We start from the raw sequence: 9,254 nt of genomic DNA on the forward strand, positions 1-9,254 counted from the left end.
TAACATTCAAAAACCAGTCGGAGAACACTTCAGTCTCTCTGGTCACTCGATTTATAGACCTGAGAGTGGCTATTCTTCAACAAAAAAACTTCAAAAACAGACTCCAACGAGAGACTCTGAATTGGAATTTTACAAACTGGATACAATTAACTTAGGCTTGAATAGAGACTGGGAATGGATGGGTCATTACACAAGGTAAAACTATTTCCCCATGTTATTTCTCCCCCCTCACCCCACCCCACCCCCCACTGTTCCTCAGACGTTCTTGTCAACTGCTGGAAATGGCCCACCTTGATTATCACCACAAAAGGTTTTCTTCCTCCTCCCTCCCACCCCTTCCTGCTGGTAATAGCTCATCTTAAGTGATCACTCTCCTTACAGTGTGTATGATAAAACCCATTGTTTCATGTTCTCTGTGTGTGTATATCAATCTCCCCATGTATTTTCCACTGAATGTGTCAGATGAAGTGAGCTATAACTCACGAAAGCTTATGCTCAAATAAATTTGTTAGTCTCTAAGGTGCCACAAGTCCTCCTTTTCTTTTTGCGAATACAGACTAACACGGCTGCTACTCTGAAACCTTTCATGTACAGTAACATTAGATCCAGCAAATTGGATAGCTACATGCTCTGCTGGCTTAGACTTGCTGGAGCCCAGGGCCAAAGCTGAACTCCGAGACCCACTACCTGGGGTTGAAGCCTGAGGATTTCAGCCCTGGGTGATGGAGCTTAGGTTACAGGCCCCCTGCCTTGGGCTGAAGCCCTTGGGCTTCAGTTTTGAACACGCACACACACACACCCTGCCCACATGGGGCGGTGGGGCTTGGGCTTTGGCCCCCCATCCTGGGTCATGGGGCTTGGGTGGGCTCAGGCTTCGGTCACCCCTCCTGGGGTTGTGTAGTAATTTTTGTTGTCTGAGGGAAGCTAACAAAAATTTTATAAACTGAGAGGGAAATTCTGAATATACCCTGCTGCAGAGTTCTCTTGCGTTTTGACCATCATGTATGAAAATTCCAATAGTCCTGATTATACATAGCTCAGAGAATGAACCATTGTATGTCTTCCCTGCTATTACTTTTCTTGTCTGGAACCATAATTCCTGCTTTCATTTTTTCCATGTACCACCTTAAAAATGTGGTATAAAACAGACAAAAGTTTATTATGGTATGTTATTCCAGTTTTATTAGTGTCTGAAATGCAACCCTATGATTTGTTTGGAAAATGCACTCACATACAGTTGTAATATTGTATTGTGCTCCTCGGGTTAACTCTCAGATTAATAATTGAAAATGGCATTCTGTTTAGATGGAGCTATTTAGAAATAATCACTGAGGTAATAAAAAGTGCTCTCCAAAGAGATTGAATTTTCTAACTTCTGATCTTACAATTTCTAAATTCTTCACAAAAATCTTTATTTTAGGAAGGAATATCTATGTTGCTCTACAGAACAAACAAAAATAGAAGCAGTAAGAATAATGATTTTTAAATACCACTTGTACCTACTTCTCTCATTCCCCAATGTCCTTAATTCTGCTGTTTGAATTACAGCCAACGGAATTTACAAAGAGAATACAGACTATGAAGCTTTCACAGGAAACCATCAATTTATAAGACTAACATTGTGATATTATATACTGTGTATTGGTTTTCTGTAAACATTAGGAGCTAGATTTCATTACAAGGCCCACTGTAAAGGATGATATGTAGCTGTGCCATCCAATGAACATGTTGGGTAAGGAGCTGTAGGCTCAGAGCACTGCAATCCCCTCCTTGCTCTGGGGGACAAGTGAGAGCTGTAATAATTTGCTACTGGCCAATAAATGTTGGTGGGGAGCCACTGCTATAGCCATTCCCTACCCCTCTCAAGCTCCAGGATCTGGGAAAGGAGTAATTCCTACTGACTACTTCATGCCCACACCCAAGGTTTGAATAATAGCTTTCTCTGCACAGCCAGGTAATCCAGGTAACAATCTAGACCTTGAATATGAAAGTATATAAATGTATAAGTGTGTTATACAACACACAGGTTTATATAGTGCCTAGCATAATGGGTCCTTATTTTGGCTGAGGTTTCTAGGTATTACTGTATTAGACGTAATAAGCATTCACAATAATTAACAATGTTAATTTTCAGAGGAAAGTGTGTATCAACTTGTTGACTTTTTTCAATTTGATTCACTGTTTGATAATTCTAAACTAGACCAGTAAATCTAGTCCAGAATTTTTGAACCAATGGGCCAAATTCATCCTCACTCGCCTGGGATGTGAGAGAACCGAGTTCATATACCTGTTCCAAATCAGGCAGAGCATGGATTTGAAAACAGCTCTGGAGGAGGGGGAGAGAGAGAGAGAGACCTCAAAAATATTCCTGATCTGGTCATCCTCAGATGTCTTGTGTGCAGATTAGGTGTGGTCTGAGCCCTCAACTGTTTCTGTGACTTCACTCCAAGAGGGTGGCTCTTGAGACAAGTGTATCATATTACAGGTTCTGGCTCAGGGAACGGGTAACATGGTATTTTGGCTTCTCCAAAGTTTCACTCTAACAGGCTGGTAGTGTCCAAAATACATTGCCATCTGGTGATCTTTTAGAGGCGAGTTGGTCTCGGTCCATTTGCTTGTGGAAAAATGCCTACATCACAGAAAGGCCAACACATGTCCCTCACTGGCATCATTGACAGCGTGAAGAGAGGTACCAAGGACTGAATGAATATGGGGATTGAATTACTCCAGAGATGGTCCCTCCAGATCAGGGATGATCCACTTTGGCTTGGTACTGTGGGGAAGATTGCCTTGCTCTTCCCATGCAGGGAGAAAGAGAGGACAGTTGCTTTCTGTGTCCCATTCTGATCAATGATAACCTGGCTATCAACATGACACCTTTCACCTGGTGAAAATACACTTACATCTTCTTTTTAAAGTAACTGGATCCATTGGCTTCAGTGCACACCTTGAATACACAATATTTCTGAGAAATGCAGCATTGATATCCTCAAAAACAAGGTTCATTCTTATGTAACTGCTCTGCGCTTAGTACACGAGGATGTATATGACCCATTGTCTCTAAAAGTTCTCTTAGGCTTTTCTCTAGTTCATCTCATAGTAGTTATGGGAACTGGATTCCTAGTGGGACTGGAGATGGCTTTATATTCTTTCATGCTGAGTTACTGCTTCACATTCAGCACAATTGCTTTTTGTGTCTCATTCTGATCAATGATAACCTGGCCTTTGTCACTTCTCTGGACTCCAGCAATGCAATATATCTGATTATGTAGCCACCAGCCTTTAGAAAACTCCGAGTAGTACCAAATGCTACAGTACAAGTGTGTCACAAAGTAAGTTGCCACAAGCACATCAGATGTCCTCTACTCTGGATACTTGCTTCCTATAGAATATTGAGTTGAGTTCAGAATCTCAGTCCTTATCTTCAAGGTGATCAATGGCCTGGGCCCAGGATATCTAGGAGGTGACGTAAAGCTCTGGTGTGAGGAGTGTGTTTGACAATTCTACTCCTCATGCATGGCAGACATTTTTATCACAAAGATAGTGCTTGTTTGTGTAGGCGATAGAACTTTCCCAGGGGCTAAAACCTACCACAGACCTCACCACCTCCCACTCCAAATGCAAGGTGCGCTTCTTCAACCTTGCCTTCTCTCATATGTGTTTATCTATCTATATATTTAAAATGTGTAATGTTTTAGAAGCAGTATACACAAGGCCTTCTCTCTAGGTGCAAGGATGAGAGAGAGAATGAATCACACATGGACAGATATTAGTCATCTCACTCAGTACCTACTGGAAGGCATACAGATGTTATGGTGAGGAGGGTGGTACGTGAACAAGAATAGAATAGAAAGGTCAAAAACAGTCCTGTCAAATGTCCATGGGAAACAAGTTTGATCTCAGTCAAGGTCCAATAGGTACATACATGACACACCGCAATTGGCACTCTTGTTGACGGTCTCAGCAAAGACACCCAGTGTCTGATGGACACAGGGAGTTGAGAGGTCCCTGGTAGGGCACTGTAAGGAAGCCTGCCCTGTGGCTGCCTGTGTTCTGTCTGTTCTGTAGATAAATATTCAGGGCTATCGGCTATCTTGCATAAGCCCTAAATTCACATTTCAGAGAGCAACTGTCTTTCCTTCATTTTATAATCTCTCATGTATATGTTTGCCCTGTAGCCCGCTCTTCCCCTTAGCTTCCTGCCAGTGACTAAATTCTTGATTATTTCAGCTAATCCTGTCTTATCCCTCTGTCCTTTAACATATCAATACATTGCTGATTTCCCACTGGCACTTGGTTTGCTCTTTGTGTCCTGAAACCTTCTACAATTCCCACTGGTTAAATCATCATGTTACTTCAGACATGACTTGTTATCAGTAGATTTTCAGCAGATAAGTGAAAAATTTGGCAAGACAAATTGAAGTACAGGCTACAATTTCTCTCTTCTTTGTCAATGTTTCCTTTCCATATGTATGAAAAGAGAGTATCATTTACTCACTATGGAACTCAGTTAATACTGTCTTTGTGGAAGTGATTTTATACCTTCTCCGCCTTCTAATGCCTTAACCAGCTTTTCCAGTCTGTCCACTAAACACTTTGAATATAAAAGTTAAAATAAGTAATATCCTTCTTTAAAAAGGCTTAATAGGACAGTGTTATTGGTATTGCATATCTTGAAAATAAAGCGAGATCCCAATATTAATTCCTGAGTTTCTATCTTCTCATTAACATAACAATCTCTAACATTTGTTCAAATCTGACAGGAGGAGGTTCTCAACTAGCTAGTCCATTTTTCTTGGTTTTTAGCCATAAGTGACAATGCAGAGCTATAAGGTAACGTGGGGTTGATATTGTAATCTTGTCCATCTGCCTCTCATCCCTATTCCAAATCATAGCCTCCCTGTCCCTCCCCCTCCCTTCCTCACACTAGCTCCATCTCCCCTTCCTGAATACCCTAACCCCTTTACAGTTCCCACCAGCTCTACCTGCCCCTCTTCCTCTCTCCACCCCGATCTCCCCCCTCTTCCTGGTAGCACAAATCCCACATCCTCCTCCTCACCTCTTGTGCCATCTCCTCCACCCCAGCCTTCTCTCCATCCCCTCTCTTGCCACCTCCCACACCTGTTCTCCCACCTCCATCCCTCTGGTGCCACCATTCCTAAAATCACACCCATCCCGCTCCTTTCCATCTACCTCTTCCCCTTCTTTTGCTGTCTTTGGAGTACCTATCTATCTCTAAAAAGATCACAGCCATCCATGACCTCTTCATATCACTCTCCCTACAGCTCCTGGTTCTCTCAGAGAGCTCGATCCCTTCATCTGACACTACCTCTGCAGCTGCCCTCTTACAGAGGCTTTTCTTTCTCTCACACTCCCAACCTTGGATCAGATTATGATGAGAGTGATGAACTTCTGCTCTCTCATTCCTGTTGCTTCCAATCCCTCCCTTCTCACCCTTCCAACTCTTTCTCCTCTTTTGCACTACATCTGTGTCTCCTTTCCTCAACCCCTTCATGTTGCTGTCATCTATCTTCTTTTCAGCTTCTCGCCATCAGTCTTCTTCTCATTTGGTCTCCAGGCTCTCTATCTTCCTTTCTTCACAATTCCCCACACTCATCCATGGTGACTTCAGCTTTCATGTTAATAACAAATCTGACCCCTTAGCTTCATATTTCTTTCCCCTCATGTCTTCATTCATCTTGCGGCCCTGATTCAGCTCTCCCACTCACAAAAAGGGGCATTCACTTGACTTGATCTTTACAAAGCACTGGTCTCTCTGACCTCTCTATTGTTGAGTTCTCCCTTGCTTACTAGCTCCTGGTTTCTTTCAGCATTGTCCATAAGCCACCACTCATACTTATCCCTTGGATTTTCTGTCACTTCCAGTCCATCCGTGTTGACTTCTCAACAGCTCTTACCCCTCTCTTCTCTGCCCTCTTTTCCCTTTCATCCACTGATATGGTTGTTTGCTTCTCTCCATGCTTTTCTTCCACCCTTAACTCTTTTCCCCTCTTCCCCTTTGCAAAGTCTGCCCTGGCTCAATCCCAAATCTGGTTCCTGCATTCCTGCTCTCATACTGCAAAACATGTCTGGCCTGCTCTCCTCTGCTCCAAATTCATTTTCTCCTCCTTCAGGTCTGCCATCTCCCTAGCTAAACAACACACCTCCAACTTGACTGAATTCCACATCTCAATCCCAGCTGCCTTTTCATCACCTTTGACTCACTCCTCAAATCCTCCCCTCCTACCACTTCCACTTCTAGATCTACATAGGAACTTCCTGATGTCTTCCAAAAAAAACCCTGACAAAATACAATGTGACTTCCCCACTCATATCAGCTCACCTTTCTTCCCCTCCCACAACTCTCAGTTCCTTCTCTCCTGTCAGACACACAAGTTTCTCAGCTCATCATCTACTTTACAATACAATACCTCCTCCTTTTTTCCCATACCTTTGCTTTCGGAACAAGCTATATCCCTCTGCTGGTACGCTAAGCCTGGGAGTTGTCTCACCAAGTCTCTTGTAATGCCAGTTAACTCATAATTTTCTTCATATACCATGACTTCCAGTTCATCCTGCTTGTTTCCCATACTTCCTGCATTTGTATAGAGGGTTGAAGATATTTTGCAGACTGGCCTGTTGCTTTTCTTTTTAAATACAGTTGTGGTTTCTAGTCCCTTCTCCAGAAATTAGCCTCTTTCTCTTGTCTTCATTACTTGAGCCTAGATGCTCATTGGCTGGATATTTGTCACCATCACCCATAAGACCTAGTTTAAAACTCTCCTTATTCGGTTAGCCAGACAATGTGCCTCCATGATTCACCAAACCCTCCATTCAGCAATATGTAGAGGGGTAATCATTAGCAGAAACATCTTTCTGGCATAGATTAATGGATCCCCTCCACAGGACGTGGAAGCCACTTCTCTTTGCCATTTTGGCACTTACAATACTGCTATGGTCTCCAAATGTTGGCCAGCCTTAAAAGACAAAATTGTAAACTGGTAACATAGGCCCTGGAAGGACTTTTCCCACCTCCCTGATCCCTGGAGACAGTATAAACCGCTTAAATTATTAAAACCAGTACTAAATGTTTCTCACCATTATGTGCTTCCACTCAGCCCTCATGGTTTGCAAATGGCATATGGGAACTAAGGAAGTTGAGACTATCACATTCCTGAAATGCTCAAACATATCAAAATTGTGGCTTTCTACAACAAAGCTATGTTTTGTGGGGGGATAGCTCAGCTTGTTCCCAAGGCCCAGAACACAATGTTCTCCGTCTTTTTGCATTGCTAGGATCTTTGGCTCCCAAATGTAAAATGATTCTGCCAAGATGGCAGGAACAGAACCCCGGAGAGGTAGGAGAAGGTGGTGAATGGCCAGGGAGGCTTGTTCTCAGAGATAGAGAGGAGAATCCAGGAGCAGTTTGAGTCCCTCGGGGAAAGGGAGGAGTGGTTGCTTCAGCAGCGTGAGAGATTTATGAACCATTTTGTGGAATATGAGGCATGGGGAGGAGAAGAGATGGTTTAGGGAACAGGAACATTCCCTAATGGAATGGCTAATGGGGCTGGTCTGACAGAGTGCCAAGATCCCAGGACCTGCCCATCTGCTGCTTCCTCCTCCTCCTTCTCCTTCTCCTGCTGCTCCCCAGGGTTGTGTTGAGCCTGGAGAGCTCTGCCAAATACCCCTACAACCAGACAGGAGGACAATGATGGGGCTGCAGGTGTGCCAGAACACCAGCATGTACTGGCCCTCAGAGCCCCTTGCAGGACATGTCCCCACATGCCACGGAGAGCCATTATCCCCCATCATTCACCCCTTCTAATGAGGACAGGCAGGAGAAGGTTGACAAGAATTAAAGTGTGGATGGTGTTCTTGGTTCTCATAACTACATTTTTAAAAAAAATTGTTGTACTTTCAAAGTATGTTTTTCAAAAAAGTTCTAAAGAAAATTTCACTTTTGAAATTGTTTAAGGGTTTAGTGGTTGCATATCTTGCCTGCATTGTTCTTTTTACCTTTTTCTAAAAAGTAAATTTTCTACCTCAAAATTTCAGTACATTTCATATTTTTTTTTAGCTGTGTGATTCTTCTTCCTGTTATGGTGAAGTTAAGGTGTATTTTTTGGCTTGGGAATGGGCCCTGTGTCTTTTAAGTGATGTAATGGTAAAATGTGTACAAAATTTGGTGTCATAAAGGGAAATATTTCTGAGTCTCTCCCCAGTGGTCACAAATATTTGAAGTCCTAGGGATACACAGGAGGAATGGGGAAAGTGGAGAGTACGTTTTTTGTGCTATAAAAACGTCTTTTGATTCTCAATATAGCAGATATCTTACACATATATAGTAAAGGGTGGATCAATTCTTAATGCCTTTGTTGAACATGTTGAAATTATTTTTTAAAGTAACATACCAGCTATCTGACAGCTTCTATCAGTACCTGTCATGAACCCTCCTACTCCCCATCTCCCCTCTCCCAAACCTTAAGCACTTGCAGGCAGACCTTGGATTAGGAGGTCTCTAGTGCCAAGTGCAATTCACAGCTGTTAGTGACAATTCTTAGTCAATAAGTTAACACAATGACTGCATTTCTCCACCCCCTCCCAACATTCCCTCATAAACATGTTACAAACCTTATGCCTCCCGTATGCGCTCAAAGACTTTTTTTCTGCATATTCTCCCAATCCCGCTAGGAGACCATCTACAAGTCTTTGAAAGATGGAGGGTGCATTCCGCAGCCTGAAAGGGAGTACATTAAATTCATATAGCCTGACGTGTGGTGAAGGCTGAAATTTCCTTGGCGGATTCATGTAGTGGTACCTGTCAGTACTCCTTGGTTAAGTCCATGGTAGAGATGAACTGGGCCCGTCCCAGTTTCTGTAATAGTTCATCTGTGTGTGGCATTGGATAGTTGTCTGGGCGAGTTACAGCATTTAGTTTACAGTAGTCCATGCAAAAACGTATCTCCCCTTCTGGTTTGGGAACTAGAACCACTGGAGATGCCCATGCACTGCCAGAGGGGTGGATTACCCCCATCTGTATCATATCCTGGATCTCCCATTCTACAGCAGTTTTAGCTTGAGGAGACACCTGGTAAGGGTGGACTTTAATTAGGTGAGCATTACCTGTGTCAATGGAGTGGTATGACCATTCAGTCAGTCCTGGGGTGGCTGAGAATGTCGGCGCGTAGCTAGTGCACAGCTCCTTGATCTGCTGTCGCTGCATATGCCCAAGGGTCATGGAGAGGTTCACCTGT

The sequence above is a fragment of the Dermochelys coriacea genome, chromosome 1 (genome assembly GCF_009764565.3).
Source record: "Dermochelys coriacea isolate rDerCor1 chromosome 1, rDerCor1.pri.v4, whole genome shotgun sequence".
Taxonomy (NCBI): Eukaryota; Metazoa; Chordata; order Testudines; family Dermochelyidae; genus Dermochelys; species Dermochelys coriacea.